General features: G+C 35.8%; 1 protein-coding gene across 3 annotated transcripts in view; it reads left to right on the plus strand.

Moving 5' to 3' along the window:
• The window catches only part of Arl4 (ADP ribosylation factor-like 4), a 60,324-nt gene that overhangs the window by 39,069 nt on the left and 3,060 nt on the right, over positions 1-18,195 (plus strand). For 2 of the 3 annotated variants that reach the window (XM_028300607.1, XM_028300613.1), the window contains exon 3: positions 11,531-11,600. The gene's annotated coding sequence lies outside the window, so the exon portion shown is untranslated. The remainder of the gene's footprint in view (positions 1-11,530; positions 11,601-18,195) is intronic. The other variant, XM_028300620.1, reaches the window with a different exon arrangement.

Below are 18,195 nucleotides of genomic sequence, written 5' to 3' on the forward strand. Positions count from 1 at the left end.
TTTTTTATGAAAATCCTTTTGTTAATAAAATCTTAGCTTCATAAAATAATCAATTTAACAAGATGCCAATTTTATAATCCAAGTTGATTATGATGACGATAATGATGATTGATGATCAATACATATTTTCGTTTATGTTAATATGTTGTTTTACTGTGTTAAAAACACGTTTTTTTCTATTTAATCTCTAAAATGTACATAATAATCAGTGTACATTGTATTCACGAAACAAACAATAGTTCATTCTTGTAAGTTGTAGTTGATGAAATTTCATTTCATATTATTTATTAATAATTCAAAGCAAAAAAGGCTTATTACATCTGAATTGTCAAAAAATGACAGCTGTCAGAATTCCGTCGAATTAAAAATCGGACTATAGATTACTTTCCTTAAAAGCTAGTGTCTAGTGTGTCAAGTGTAATTTTCTGTTCGGGCAGATTTAACCGACGAGATTATCTCGTGACTGGTGGGAGGATGGCTAAGGGAATAAACGTCAAACGGCATTCTCGCACACGCTAGTAAATCCAATTGTGTGGAATGCTGAATCCCAATACAATTTAACAACTGCTCAGCAGTTATTTTAGATAATTTCTCCTGCAACTACAGGTTACTTTTTACTTCATCCGATTAATCAAAATTACCTACAGTGTTTTTTTAAACCGTAACAATAAATAAGTCAACCTAAACATGGTATGTGACATCTTTTGTAGGTACCTAATTGTAACCGGTGCGATTTTACAATGAAATGTGGAGAATGTGTGCTGTTGACTGTAAATCTTGTAGATATAAAAATAATTTCAGCATCACAACGGGACGAGTAATTTTACTAGACTAACTTTATAAATACCTACAGGGTCTACAATTATACTTGAAACTAAATTAGAAGAATATCTAGCTACAAACAGGAAGAGATAGCGCCACAAGGCAAGGTTCAGAATGCAGTCGATGCGTGACCTTACCGATAACACTATCAGAGTAATGCACCGCTTCACACTGCCGACGATATAATCGTCTGTATTCACAAACATTACTATGAGGTCTCACAGTGCGCGTGGACGCACAGGGTAACACACACCAATCACAGAGCTCTATTCAACCCTGTGCGTACGATTTGCTGCTTCACTTAAGCAAGCCTCGTTTGTGAATACGGGCGAATGGCTTGTGATCAATGCATTTCTAGTAACTTATTTATTGTGAAACTAATCAGCTTATATATTTTACATGTTAGCTTTTTTAACATTGTAACCTAAGCCAATTACAGAGCTTTTAGTTGCTTAATTAGGTACTATTCGTAATAACTACTTTCTCATAATAAAAATTAATTGAGACGTTATAACCGCTATGCAACATTGGGATCGGTAAGAAAAAGCGTAGTTCTTAACTATGGCAGCCTACGTTTTGTCTGAATGTTTACCGTAAGGTGATCCACGAGTTTATCTGCCCGTATTACCAGATTAATGTACTTATAATGTATCAAACACTCTTTTGCATCGTGAAGTCGGCTAAAAAGGATTTAGTAGGATATCTTTTTTTAACCGACTTCAAAAAAGGAGGAGGTTATATGTTCGACTGTATGTATGTTTTTTTTTTTNTTTTCAAAATTCTTTTTTTGTTTGATAGGGTACACTTCTGAGGTGGTCCCATTGTCACCAAGTCAGGATCTGATGATGGGATCCTAGGGAAATCGAGGGCAACTCCCAAATTTTATAGGGACGTATATCGTTTTTCAAACGTTTTCTTAAGTTATTCAAGTATTTGCTCCTGGAAATCATCATATCATATTGATGAGCTGATGATAGAAGGTAAAACTCTTTAATGTTTAGGAGTTGGAGGATAATTCTTTTAATTTTATAGATAAGTATAGTTTCTAAAGTTATTCAAATATTAGCATTAGATAGTCATCATCTCATCATGATGAACTGGTCATGGTACGTACAACTCCTTAACGCTTAGGAGTTGGAGGATAATTCTTTAAATATTATAGGTACAAATAGACCAACAGTTGTATTTTTTCATGTTTTTAAGGTGGGCTGACGGTTTAAGGTCTTTTTAGGTTACCGATATGGTAACCTGTATTTTGTAGGGAATATTATTTTACACTTGACATGAAGAATATAGTCTCAATGTACTGCTTACCTTCAGTGGTAATACGTGGTATAATAATAAGTTAACTAAAAAGCAAGAAATAAGTTAATTTTTATAAAAAAAAATAAAACCGACTCCAAAAAACATACACTAAAAAATAGAAAAATAATTACTAATTACATATTTATTAGGACGAATTAATATTTATGTATACCATGATTGATACTTTTGGAGTCGGTGCAGGCAAACTTCACACGTTTCATAATCTTGGCACCGACTCCAAAAGTATCAATCATGGTATACATAAATATTAATTCGTCCTAATAATTGGCTATCGCATAAAAGCAAACACGTCCTACCCCTTTTGGGGTGATTGGAGCTAATTCCACCACTATTGGAGAGGCAATAAACTGAGTGGATGACTCTTATTTTCACTATTCATTATAAATTATAATCTAAACAGGTGGAATTCATTTTGTTCCGAAATGTAGCCTTGACATAAATATGGTCACTTAATATTCAATTTTATTTTCACTTCATTATTCAGGTTAATGACCGATAGATATGTAACTGGTGCTCAGACAGTCAAGGTAGACTGAATACATCTGCAAATTTTTCAATAATTAAGTTTCAACCACAGCTCTGAATATATTTGTTTTATTTTATTTTTTTCCCATCTCATCAACCAAATCCAAAGGTTAGTCTCTAAACCGGTCTGTTAATTACCGAATTTAATTTAGAAACTTTTGTAATCATCTTTTTTGGCAGGGATAAAATTCTAACAAGTTTTAAGCCGTTGTCGTTGGGAATGGGTTGGCTACATACAAGCGCTAGAGGTCAAGTTGAAAACAGGCTTTATTAAATCCAAAACAAACAAATCCAGACATCACAAAAAGTAATAAAAAGAGAATTGAGATTGGAATTAGGTATAGTCAGTGTCAAATAATTCGTGACCCCCAGTGGCCAAAAAGTTGACAACACGAACCTACGTACTTATTATGAACTTTTTGGCTATTTTGGGTGTCACGAACTATTTGACGCTGACTGTACCTACATTCAAATTAATAATATCAAAATGTTTACCAATGCTTTTTATTAAAATTCTTAGGTATTTCAGCATAATCGCGTGCGCCTTGGTAATCAAAATAAAACGTGAAATCGAAATCCCGACTTGATGAATGCTAATGTTCCTGACCATGAAAGTGCGCCATTAAAATTGACTTGTAGGAGCAGATTAATAATGTCTGGTTTCTCCACTAAAGAGGAAAATACAGGGTTATTTGAAAAACACCTGCAACCTAGCAGGACTAGTTAGCTGACATCAAAAAATTTTCTACGAGTTTTAACATAACTCAACAAAATGCTTTTTAAGTTTTTATGGTGATCTTCTTCAAGACTTTTATAAACATAAGAGCGGAAAATTAAATTAATATTTATATCCAATATGAAAAAAAAAACTAATGAATTTTCAAAAGTACGACTTAACTTTGTTCTTGCTGTCATGATGTCAACTATCTAATCCTGCGAGGTTTCTAGTGTTATAACCCTGTATGTACAGAGTGCAAAGCGTACCCTAAGGCAGGATATTACTGCGGCACTTCTAGAGGCAGTGACCGCAATCGCAACCTGCTCGATAGCCCGGGGTCGAGCGAGATTACCAATGGAGGACGATGCTCTCGATAATCGCCGCAAAATGCATCCAATCCCGACCAACTTGTTTATGGAAACGCTTACAGCTTTCTAGGAAAAACTAGTCGCCGCTGGCCGACATTTTAGTCGCCATCTCATCTACATAATTAAACACTCTGTTTTGAATAAACGACAGTGATGTCTCTTGGGCCGAATTGATGAAAGTAAAAATATGACGTTTCCCCAGAGCCTATTCAGAAGATTAACTTGGGATAAACAACATGAAACTTCGGCCAATAGAAATGTTAATGTCAATCAAAACTCGGGAAATTCTTTTGCGTTAACTTTTGGCTGCGGTGAATCCTTTCTGGACATAAATTATAAAACCATGAAAGTATAATGACAATCTGAAATGACATAAATTGGACCGTAATGGATTTGGAGGCTTCGTCGAGTACCTAAGGTTTCTGTCATTGTTGTATAAAATACAGGAAATTAGTCGTAGTGTTTGTTATTTATTCTGTTAAATCCGTATTCAATGGTTTTAATTGTTGCATTAAATCAAATTACTTCGCATTATTTTTTTCATGACTATCAAAGTAACAATTTTTGCAGTTTATCATGATGATCGGATAAATTTTTTAGAACTAATGCATTGCAGATAACAAAAAATATAATTATAATCCTTATACTACACGACTCTAGGTCATCAGATACCATGCAAGAACGTAACATTAGACGTATCCTATAAAATTTCATCGTAATTCGACTCGCGCTACTGTAGATACGTTGGAATCCAATCAGTCGAATCGAAATCATAGATAGGTATAGGTATCGCGATCCAATGACTAGAATTAGCCTTGATCCGTTAATGCCGGGAACAGGTTCCGAGTTTTACGACCTTGTCACTTGTCGTTCTGATAGAAAGAGACAGCCGATGAAAGTGGCGATTAGATGGACATAAATCGGTCATGTGTGTCCAGTCAACGTGTCTGGTGACCGGCAGTAAGCCCCACTAGGGGCAAACGTCCGCTGCATTTCAGCGAGTGCATGATATAGGCCGATGTATTGTGTTGGTGAAATCATACACCGCTTTCATCGTTCTGATATCTAATATCGGTGCATACATTCTCTCGTGTTCAGATAGGAATGAACATGAAATCAATAACATTATTTTTATTGCAAAGTTACCGATTACACCTCCAGTCGAGTCTTGTTAAATTCCTGTATCAAAAATGCCAAACAAAGAAACGATAAAATGAACATAAATATGATAAAATGTACGATAAATATCTGAAACTCAGCATTCAAAGATAACTTTTTGGCAGACGCCCACCTCTTTTTGTGATACATCGTATCGTCTGCACGCATAAGTTTTTTTCACTGTGTAAACATTTATTGCTTTCAGTAATGAAACTGTATGTCGGAACTACTTAATTAAACAGTAATGCAATTCATTTATTTTCGCTTTCATTTATTTGGTTGTTTATTTAGGCAATTGTTATTTTGACTTTCGTAAAGAATTAGTGAAAGATAATAATGCAGTTACGTAAGATCCGATGAATCAGATTTATCGAAAACACATCCAGACGCACGACTGTGTGTCAGCCAAGTTTGCAAAGCAAAAAGGTATTTCAAGCCAAATGATTGTTTCAGTTTTTAACTGCAATTAATTTAAATGTAACATGGTGTAATTGAATACAAGTAATAAGCAAATTAAGTGTCCTTAATCCTTGCTTACCTAAATCCATAAAATAAAACAACAGTGCCATTTAGAATAGCTAATCTGAATACCAATAAATAATACCCAGTTTATCAACAGTCGGATACCATCTCTATTGTCATCTGTCATTGTTAATTGTACGAAAGCTATTCCAAACAAAAATAAATTAGATTTATCAAATTTTTATCATCGGAGACAGTAATAACTTTTTTGGCAAAAAATGGCATCGTTTTAATTGTGCCTGAAACAATATACGGATACAAAGCATATGGCGCAACGCAATCTGTCTTTGCCACAAACGATTTATTATTCGACACCATGCTGCGAGTTACCTTTATCATCTTTCTTGTGTCATTTTCACTTTGTATTAACCACGATTTCCTTTATCAAGTTTATTTACTACCAAATATGAACAAGATGGTCAAGCCTGTTTATTTATCTAAACGAGCAGGTTACTAACGTGACTAGAACTTCCTGTTATCATACCAGTTTGTACAAACCTCATTAACTACTTTTTATCTTTACAAAGTCATTACAGATTATACTTAAAGATTTCTTCTACTTTTAGACTACATAAAACAAGTAAGAAATACCTTCACGTCCATTAAACTTGTTGTTGAAAAACCGTGCAGAAAATTGATATGGTATTAAGCTTTTCGAGTCAATAACTTCGAGATTGGTGTATTATTATCCGGCATAATGGCGTGCGCATGTTTATTTGCTCATTAAGTTTTCTGATGTTCGCGTTACAACTCCGAAATTAAATTGGAGAAGCAAATCTAAAATTGCTGATGCTCACAAAAAACCGCGTGCGTCAGTCACGGAGTAACGACTGCCAGACGTAATCACCTCTGTTCGAACTTCAACGGACGAACAAGAACTATTTACCAAGTCCGTAGGTGGTAATAGATACCTTCAATAGTTTGTCGTTAATATAAGTTGATAGATCGACGTTAAGGAAAACCGAAAAATCACGATCAATATCTATTTCATTGTCATTATTGTACCTACTAGGTATTTATGTGTCCTGAATTACAGATTATTTTATAGCTTGGGAGTCAGGGCAACAATGAAATGCCGTAATAGTTTCAAGCTCTATTTATTAATTTTGAATTAAAGTTATAATTTGATTTGTTATTTAACTCATAAAAAATAAACACTTAAGTAACTGTTATTTTGTGAATCGCAAGCCTAGAAGACACAAATACTTATCATTTTTATTTAGAATGACAAAAATATATATGCATTATGTAAAGAAATCAATGTAAACATTACTCTCACTCACTCGTCTCATATAAAATCTATATTCGCTAAACAAACATTGAATATTTTTGGAGACAAAGAACTGTGTTTACCTTTTTCTCTTTACCCTTTACGATCAGGGTTTCAAGAAGGTTTTCTGTGAGCAGCAATAATAGGGTAGGATTAGGTAAGTACCTTTTTTTTGTGAATAAAATAAAGTAAACTGGACCACAGTGGGGTCTCTCAAGCCTGAATTTGTAAACATGAATAAAATAATAGTCTAGTGTTCACTGAAAATAAGGAAAATCGATCGATGTATTCATCATAATGTTAGAAAGATTATCTTCACTTCTCGCTCATTTTTTATTTTATTTTGTTCATGCTATACCCCTTATGTCACATTTAATGAGTGATGTGATGTAAGTGTGACATTACGGCAGGAAATCGTAGCCTAGAAATGTTCGGAAAAGCGATTTTATCTGAGATTTGCTCCTCTATCTCCTACCTAACTGTGATCAAATGTAAAAATCTTAAATTAGAGAGATTCTATCCCATCAGCAACAGTGGTGGTGCAAGACGTATCTACAGTCAACAGCACATCAGACTCTACATTTTCGTTGCAAAATAGCGCCTGTTACAACTACATAAATAAGCTACAGTGTAAAGCTTGATGTGCCGTCGTCTGTAGTACATGGCATAATACATTATGACTTCCCTAGACGTGACGCAAGCAATAGGTCAGCTTCGATAGGATTTCTTAAGGAATGATTGCAGTTAGTACGAACTGCTCGAGCTCTACACAAGTTATTGCATAAGAAATCTCACGACGTCTTCAGTGGACGATGAATTATCATCTCACTAATGTACGAAGCAACAGTCACCAACAATTCAGGACATAGATCGTTACGAAATTATGAAAATATAGCCTATAGGTAAACGCATATAACGCGAGGTAGGTACTTACACGGGTTTTACGAGCGAACAAAGCACTCAGAAAAGTAAAAATTACAAAGGCATGGCAACGCAACATCACTATTTCTGTGTCCATTTAATTACACAGCCAGTAACCGTTTCCAGGGAATTCTGCTCATGAACAAGGGCTCCTTCATTTCGGATCAAACAGATTGTGGCATTGGTACGGATTGACCCAAATACCCTTTGATCTCAGGTCGTTACGATATTTCCATCACGCTGGTTGCTCCGCGACAATATTTATGTTGTGTTAGCTACTGATTTTATCAGAAAATAGCCACTTAAATTCAGTAGTAAAAAGTTTACCTAACCTAGAAGATTTTATGATTTTAAGGCGCCCGCTTTTTGAAGATTGGTCTTGTGTATCTACATTGGAAGAGGCCTACATGTTTAGCAATGAATCGACGATGATTTTATCAGCTATCCAGATTTAATCAGATGATCTTTAAAATGTCAGCATACTTTCAATTTGGTTTCCTAAATTCCTTCTCTGACGTACATTTGACTCGAATGAATCGAAGTATCGAACTAGTGAGTGTTATGCCTTTGGATTGTTTGGAATGAATGAGCGCTTTCCAATAGCTGTCAATGGCGAACATCAAGTCAGTTCCAACCAGATTCTCTCCGAATTCGGGTTAAAAGTACATAAATAAAGAGAGCCTGATTGAAGCTAAATATTTATGCATGCCAGTTGGATACTGTAGCGTCTGTCTGTCTGTCCCACGTTCATCGTCAATAGAGATGGCGTATTAGCATACAATCCAGACTGGCTCAGCAAATGATTGCTTCCCGTCGACAGTTCTGGAATTGTACGCTACGATGATGTATCAACTTAATAAATTCACAACAATAAGTAAGATTGACAATGCCTATCATAATGGTTAGAGTTCCTGACGAAGATACTAAAAGGATTTAGCAGTTAAAATAAATTATGTGTGTAGAGTAGAAGATAAAAATCTCTGTCTTATTTATTGAAGCATATTTTTCTATTGTTTAATGTGAACGCCAGTATCATATTACTTTTCAGAAAGGCACTCATAATACCGTTACAAACTTACGCTTCTGCCTACATGTAGGTAGATAATAGGTACTTAGATCGATGGATACTTCAACAAAGTAAGTAATATCGGCACATGGATCAAGCAATAAGAGCGTGACGTAAGCGAACATATTAAGGCTCGGCTCAGTGAGAGCATAGGGGATAAAGTCGTAACTGTTGCAGTTGGAAAATACGCGCCAGCTGCATCCAATCGCTGTAGATCTTTAGTATCTTTACATTATAGGACAGTTACATCAATTTGAACAATATTACTGAAGGTAGCAACGAGTATCCTACTACTAGCTGTCCCAGCGAACTTCGTACCGCCAATAAAAATTACCATAATTATTATTATGACCTATGAACTATAATATTAAGCGTACCATGCTTAGCTGTAATTTAATTATTTCATAAAGTGAGCCTGCAAAAAATGTTATCTTCCGTAAAAAAATTGTAACGGCCTTTATTTTTAATAAATTCCATTAAGCAGCCTCAGTCTCTATAACATTCCGAAATTAAATAAAACTTCAGCTGCAAAAAGTGAACGTTGGGAAATTAATTTACGGGCAGCCTCCAAAGAATAAAAGCAAAACAGAGAGTGCGCTGAAAATAGCGCGGCGAAGCCACGTGCGGTTAATTGCCGCGGATGGTCCGCGTCCACGGTTTTTACGCGGATTCTCCACGCACTCCGCTAGAGCTGTACGATACTGGTAAAAAAAGAAACGAACCACTTTTTCCTAGGTTATAACATTGTAAGATGTTGCATGAGGTACATAATATGCGGGATACTATTTTCTAAAATTGAATTTTTATAAAAATAATTGAAATAGACACTACTTAACTTATCATAATCAAATTATTGGATTATCTCTTCACAAGGCCCCAACATTAGTACGCTCTCTTTTACCGTTTATCTTTATAACCATATAATCTAGTTTAATTCAACATTGATTTACGCGATAAACAGTGACTTCGCTGGAAATCACTATGATTTATTTATCGATACGATCGGCGCGGTACATCATTACCCTGCGTCAAGTGCTAGTGGAAAACGAAATGGAATCCGTTAACTATGCCATTGAACGTCGGACGCGGCCTCGTTGGCTCTCTCGATATATTTGCATTGGATATGTAACGCAAAATTACTGCTACTTTTTACCAAGTGTTTCGTAGTTCGTCAATAAATAGGTACATCTTGTAACGGGTAACGGACCATTAGTAAATATAACGTACTCGTTGAAAGAACGCGTGAGTAACGGAGCTTCTGAGAGTAATTGTTTTTTAATTTCTATTCAGAGAACCTGCCTACGAATGTATAATGGTAATGCTACTGGCGTATAATCTTTGAATTATTGTTAACCCATTAATTTTAATTATTAATTTGAATTATTGTTATGGGTTAAGCCGTTCAGCGCGGTAAAAAGCCACAATATTTCCGTCTTAAGCCAGGAAGAAACTTTGAACAAATCTCACGAGCAAATGGGCTTATCTTTATTCATGTAGCATTTGTTACGTGCTCAACATCACCCTAGACGTAAGCGATGGCACCTTTGCATTATTTCTGAGCTCTGCATATACGTAATTGTTTATTTAACCACGTTTCTGCTACATAAAATCTCATCGTTTGTTGCGTTTCTCGTAAAATTTTACTGGCGACTTTCGTTTTTGACAGATTGTCGTGATCTTCGCAAAGCCATGATTCGATAACAACGTTTACTGCAAAACAAAATTTTGTACGGTCGTAATTTGTATCATTGGTTGATATTTATTTTTAAATTGATTTACCGGAATTCTCAGATCCATTGCAAGAAGTGGTGGCGGCAAAAAATCGACTGCATTTCTTACGTTTTGCGAATGGGCATGCGTCTATTTATTTTTGGTACTGACACTGTGTTGGTAGAAATTGTCAGCCTTCACCGATTCAGAAGAAGGGTTCCCTCTACATCTTCCATTAGGACGTGGGTACGGAAGGAGGAAATTGACGTCCGTGGCCCGCGCCCGCCCGCGCCCCGTGAAGCGATCCGGGGTAATGTTAATTATAAGATGCATAATATAATGTCCTCTTCATGAGTAATAGGCATTTGTAGAGACAAGTTTCTTAAATGTGCCTTTCAAGGCATATTTGAAGATGTACGAACATAATACTAGGTTATATCAGTTAACTTAAAGATTAAAACCTGTCTCTACATCAACAACATTTCTTCCTTCTTTATTGATTAACTTAGTGGATAACGCAATAAGCAAAACCATGGGGTAATAAAAGTGATGGTTTTAATTCAAAACATTCGTTACAAAAACTTATTATCATAATAATATGTCCAAGGCTGAGAACATTAGTAGAAAACTCTATGCCTTGGCTCTATGCTCATTACCAGTAAGATGAGACGGAAATTAGCATCCGTATGTCTGCATTTAATTTACCAAAGCATTAAAATATCAGGAAGATAATATCTAGGAAGTCATAGAGCGCACAATTAACTGCAGCACGTTTCTTTGTTTCTATGAAATGTTGCTATTATTAAAATTAAACTATAAAAACCGAATAGCCCATTATAGCAGCTTAGTTACAAATACTAATATTTTCTAAACAATGTGAACATTCAATCACACATATCACAATAATAATTATTTACTTCATTATCACAAAAATAATTTTGAATGTCGCATAAAACATGACATGAAACATTCTGCCAATTTCGATCATTAAAATATTATTTATGTTTAACTGTTAAAATAGTATCCTGTTTGAAATGTCAAATGAAATAGATAGTATTATCACTTTTTAGATTATAGAGAGAACAAAGTAACAGAGTATTAATGTTTTAATTTATTATTTTCAGGTATACTATACTGATACTGAGGAGCGAGGAGCCCACTCGGTGCAAAGAAGACTACATCGAGTTTATTCGAGTAAGTTATAATTATTATTCCTTATGACATTTAAATAGTCAAAACAAAATCTGATAATCAGTTATTCATAAACGAAATACTCAATGAAAATAAACTGCAGTTACTTACTACAAAAAACCGGTTTCATATTTCGTCACTTTCGTGCTAATATGGTCGCTTTAATGACTACTATTTCTTTTGACCATTTTATACATACGCGTGTACTCGCTTGCTAAATTAGAAACCACTTTACGACCTAACTGTTATCCGGTATGTACACTCAAATGCATATAAAGTATAAACTACGGTCAGTCAATGCACTTATAAGAATACAGCTGTGTATTAATAATCCCATATCATTTAAAGTGTAGAGAGATCATTCGAACATTGAATTGATGAGACGAAGACTCTTAAACGAGTATGATTAAAGAAGAGTATGCAAAAAGGTATACAAACATTCCTTAAACAAGCAACTGCTCATTTGCATTCTACGTTGTTTCCATTATCTCTCAAAATATTCACACATCTCTTATACTTGTAATGTGCCTTGAAATTTCAGGCACATTGTGAATAAGAAATGAGTTTAATTTCTGTCTCAAAAGCTCTAATATTTAAGTTAAAATGCATGTTAAAAAGTAAAACTGCTCATATTTCTTTGCATTTATTAACGATTTAAATTTAAACATTGATAATCTGTAAAGTGTTACTAAGTACTAGCTTTTGAATAAATAAGTAATAAGTAAGTTTATCATATTTAGCCAGATGGAAATAATTATTGCCCTAGCAGTTAAATTAGTAGTGCACACCGCATATTTTTATCAATAGACCTATCCTCGACTATTTGAAACCAGGTCTAGTTACCCCAATACATGCTTAAAACTACTAGACTTAACAGCTATTCAAATGATCCTACTTACCGCGAAAACGACCGTTGTAAAGGAACATTACTAGGCTGTCTTTGGACATGTTTTAACCGTTTTATACACAGTGTATAACTGTGCACGATAGTGGATCTCTCCACCACACAGCTGACCATTACTCTGAGCACAGCTGTTTTGCATGGCTTACGACTCTGCCTACTTGTGAAATCAATTTTCATAAAGCGTTTCTATTTAGGTATCGTTTCATTTCACGACGTGATTAAAGTTTTGATAAATCAATCAATACTCTACATTCTCTACTTCTTCTAGACATAACTAATATCGGCCTACGAACTTCAGACTATAGGCCGGTATATCTGACATGGTTACTAAACGTGTTCTTTTGTTATTTCCTAATGAAATTGAGAACAAATAGGTACACTTTTTTGAGTCGCAATTAGGAATTGAACGGACTATAGTCCTAAACTCTAACCAATAGGCCACGAAAGTGTTTCTTTGCAAATTGTCGATGGCTTTACGGAAGACGCGCCGACCTAGCCCCAGGATATTGCACTTAGCACGGATCGCCGTCAACATATTAATCAGCGGAAGGTGCAGTGGGTTATGGCCGACCATTGCCGCCAAACTAGGCTCGTCTGCCGGTGGTCGCTGTATACGGCGCACGCGCATACCAGGTTGGATAGCGGAACTGCGTAACTGGACTGCGTTCGGAACAGCGTAAATCGATCACTTATCAATTTACACTAATCGGGAACAAAACATGTAGGAGATAATAGCTTTTTGATGCGTGTTTTAACTCACCACAAAGTGAAGCAACAGTTCGAAAAACGAACTGACGTATCATAGGATGTTTTGCCAATTCTCGCTAGAGCAGTTGCGGACATTGATTTTATTTCTAGGTAGAAATTAAATTACCTCTAAGTTTTAAGTTTTAGACGCCATAGCAGACTCTACTTAATAACGTATGCACGTCCCAGAATTAGAGCTTAAACATTTGACAAATTTCGATCGACTGTGCTATCAACACTCAAGACTCTGAGACAGCGAAATTGATTAACTCCAAACTAAAACTTTTACAATTTGGAGAAACGCCCAACTTTAGACGTTTTAAGTAAGATCGTTTAAACAATCGAGAAGCGTTCTAAATCGATGTCGACTCGTCGTGAAACTTAAGAGGGATTGAACAAAACTAAGTTTGTCAACAAGCATTTTGTTTTGTAAAAGCGTGTTTAGGCGTGGCTAGGGAGAAAGTAAGTAAAGGGCCGCCATCAGAGTGCTTTCTCTCGACTCTGTGACCCGGGAGGCACCTGATACACAATCTGATAGCATGCTAGCTTGTTGCATGCTATTACGGAGTAACGACGCGAGATCGTGAATTCGTGATCCGAACAGGTGATGCGTTTCGCTTGCATTCCGTCTAGACTCTAGCAGCAAAATCGAAATGCAAAACGGTATTGTTACTAAGTATTTATGCTAATGACTTCATTAAAGAACATCTGGGAATTGGACTTGAAACGTATTCATGCTGCAGGATTTTAATGCAGCTGCGAGAAAGGAACTGCAATAACACTACTTTGCATATGCGAAATCATTAGCACCATTATGAAGTCTTGTCTTCAAAAATAACATTTTTAAAAAGCAATACACACTCTTGTGTATTCGCTGGGTGCGAAGTACTAGGTGGGGGGGACATAATCTATCGCAGCGCTCATGGTGGTCAAAAGTAGAAATAATGTTAGCTCTGTCATCAGCCCCCCTAGACAAAACGCACTTTTTGATCGAATCGAAAATCGAATCCGTCAAAACTCCATACAAAAATGGGGCTTTTCGACTGGTTTGCGATTATAATTTGCACTTTGTCTAGACCCCCAGATGTATCTGTCAATGGCAAAGCGATTCTACATAATACATTTTAATATCATTAATTAATCGCATGAAAAGGGTCCTACTGGGAACTTAAATAAAAGAGTGGACTGTATTTCGATAGGGCTGTTTTAATAGCCGTTTACAATTTGGAAATAACTAAACTATACAACGTGGTAGTACAAAAATGAGTCACAGTAGTTGTTGTGCACAGATGTTTGCCTTATGATGAGAGCGTGAATTATTGAACTCTGCCCTTGTTTTGTTCTTAATTCTTCTACATCTCGGACTTGTCCAGCCAATACCAACAACTTTCCTTTAAATACGGTTTGTGGTTGGAATTTGATATTGTAACTCTCACAAACCCGGTCTTCAAAACGATACTCATTTCGATCTGAAAACGATATTTAATTTATTACTAGCGATACAGAAACATTTAAATATATTTACTGTTATATAATGAAACCGTTAAAGTAGCTTTTTCTTTTTGTTTTACTGTAAAACTACAACTATAAATGAAGTAAACAAACCCTGACACAATCAAAATTAAATACACTTTTTGGACTTACCTCATTTGATTTGAATGACCAAAATGATTTCAAAACCTTTTTTCCACCCAAATCGTGGTATCACAACAATTTATTAGTTGAAAATATTTGTAATTTTTTCATTTCGATATTTTTTCACAAATATACGACCTAAATGTCAATGTCACAGAGCCCACAAAGTTGTGGACGCTAGTTGGCGCTGTAATCGTGCACGGAGCCAATAGTTACACACCCTTGCGTTCTGGCCATGTATAGAATGGAAAGACGCTACGTTAACAGCCTATTTGAATTGAACGTCTAGGAAAAATACTCTTTTACGAAACTTTTTTAACGCCTTTGTTCATCAGAAGAATCAATATTAGTTAAGATTTTTATTGTGTAAGAATTTTCGCAGCAATACCAACAAAAAATCAAATCCTTCCTTTTTCCTAATTAAAGTATTATAACTCACGTTTTGTTAAGCAAAATTAGTGAAATACGTGTTTTTACTCTGTATTGAGTCTCTTTTGTCTCTACTCTGTAAAGTAGTTCGTGTGCGATCGTGTTAGTTCGTTGCGCCACCGCTATCTCGGCTAGCAAATCGTAATTTTTCGTCGGCGCTGCACCCCCTTAATGAATGTTGAGAGGTAATTTTTCGATGTAAATTGACACATTCTTAAACAACTTTGCATTGAAAGTATTTAATAGCCATCATACAAATCTGAGATAAAATGAAATCTGCATACGCCATTGACCAGTCATTCGCATTTATTATCCTTATCAGTGACTTAGTTATCAATAACAAGTATGTCATTGGTCTGTCGACATACTAACCCTGCCCTGTCGACTGATATTTTGCAAAAGCGATAAATATTCATGTGAAATATTAGAATACAGACGAAAGATATCTTCAGAAATCTTTAAATATGTTCTGTTACCATTTGGAAAATTACCATAAATAAATTCAGAGAAATCTATCTACCTACTTAATTTAATTTAATAGAGGTGTTAATATCCATGCAAATCTCAAATGTCATCTTTTTATTAAATTCTCATCTTACAATTTTTGACCTTGTTATTCTAAAGACGAAAAAAGTCGTTAGATAATAATAACGGACAGCAAATCTCACATTAGCATTTCTCATTGTTAGCTACGAAAAGTTTAAGTCGGCCGAACAAAACCAAAAGTTGCAATACTAGTTTTTCGAGACGGGTCGAAGGCCCAGTCCCACCGACATTCGAGCCCCACTTGCGATTTATACGACCTCGAATTTGGTAGAAAACTTTCGATGCGTAGTGCAGCTTAAGCAACACGTGCTTAAAGAAATCGGAGCTACCACAAGTTAATAGTTAGTGAAAAACTATAAACACTGCCTACAACAAAACTAATTTTATAAACTTCTTTGATCAAAACGAAAAGTACCCTAATAACTAACTAGAGTACTTTTTTTTTAACAATAAAGCAAACCTTTTACATGCCTCCCAAAAATCTTAGCAGAGGAAAATTCGTCATAGAGCAACGACATCTAGCTAAAGAGTGTAAAAGTAGAGCACAGGTCGAATACATTATCTCGCCATGACATTGTTGTGCGCCTGCGCAAGAGAACGCCGAAACTACCATACAAACAAGGGACAACAAAAACACAATGAGCATTGAAGTTATAGACTTGTGCCACTGTAACATAGAGAAAAGCACGCGTATTTCAAAAAATATTTTCTTACTATGTATTTTGGTAGTAAGGTACTTTGCAAGATACAAAACGCTTGAAAAATTTTTTCTCAAAGACAAATGACTTAAATCCCTTAAAACTGAAGCATCTACACACTTCATTTCACATACCTTGTAAGTATAGCCATTAATGATAGATCGCCCGGTGCTTTGTCCTGCTGGAAGCTCTTCTGGAAGGACTGGTCTTTTGTTCTAAACGTCCTGCCAGAAGATTATCGCAAGTCCTGCCCGCAGTACGCAATTTGTACGTGTTTGCTTGCTGGTCCTTCCAGCAGTACGGTGACCTTCAAATTTGAACTAATCCTCACCAGAGTAGTAAAAACTTGGTTAGTGTTTATTAAATAAAAAGTCATGTCGTAGAATCATTTTGTTTAACCAGTATTTTACTTTTCTTAATATATTATAAACTTGTTTATCTTCTTTCAACTTAACTAATAGGAACTATAATAAGGAACTTTAAATTAATTACTTTGGTACGTCACTTTGTATTAGAAATTACACCTATCACTTACAAATACACTACAAATTAAAAACAAAAACAAGAAATAAATTATAAATGTTTGATTAGGCTGGAATACTTCACATTCATTATAATATTATCGCCAAAATGTTGCCGACTCCACGCCCGGCGCGTCAAATGTGTCGCGCGAGCGCGAACGCGCTGCCCCCGTGTATACTCGTGCGCCATCGGGCTCCGACTAACGGTTAGTCGCGTTTTTCGATCTTGGGCACTATAGGGTGAAAGAGAGAGAAACACTCTATTTTTTCGTGTAAATTTGAAATTTGTACAATGTATACTTACGAAACTGTGATCTTTTAATTTTGCGTCCTACCGGAAGTACTTTAAGTCCTGCTGGCAGGACTCCGGGCGATCTATCGTTAAAATACTCGTGCGAGTCTTTGCCAACCTGTCCACAAAGTGCAACCAATTTATCTTGACCATGCAGCTTATAGCTTACAAATGAGTCGAAAAACACGTCTTTGTTACTCCCAGGTATTGTTATTCGCTGAAAAATGTCGACTGTCACATCAAAGTCCAGACTGGTCGCTTGACACTGTCGACGAGTCGTGCAATTTGCGCGCGATCGCCTCAGGGTCATCGCCCGCGTTCAGAAGATCAAAATTATCCAGGCAAGGTGTACCGCGCAGTTTGCCAGCAGGGATGTCAAAACTTCAATGTCCAAAGTTAAATCGAATCCAACAGGCAACCTCTGAAAAGTTCGCAATTGTTCACAGTTTTTCCAGGTTGCTCGTAGAATTTAATTTTTGAAACGTACGCGAGGTTTCATTTCCATTTCAACGCTTTGTTGAATACAAGGGATCTGTTTTACTCCGTTGCTCTATTTTCTTTCATTTAGTTGTATGAATTAATTTAATATGATGTGTTGTATGAATACAGTGATCAGATTCGTCTAAATCACAATACGTCTGAATCATGATATAGTTATTAGTCTTCTAAAGTTATCACAATCATGCTTAAATTCTTGTATCACCTCCAACAAGCTTTTGATAACCCTTCTGTGCAACAACCCGGCCGGTGCCTCCGTGCAAAAAGTAGTCGACTCGTCTGCCGCGAATAATTATTAAAGGGCGCGAGCGATGGCGACATCTTGTCT

The sequence above is a fragment of the Ostrinia furnacalis genome, unplaced genomic scaffold (assembly GCF_004193835.3).
Source record: "Ostrinia furnacalis isolate ACB-3 unplaced genomic scaffold, ASM419383v2 OfSCF0073, whole genome shotgun sequence".
Taxonomy (NCBI): domain Eukaryota; kingdom Metazoa; phylum Arthropoda; class Insecta; order Lepidoptera; family Crambidae; genus Ostrinia; species Ostrinia furnacalis.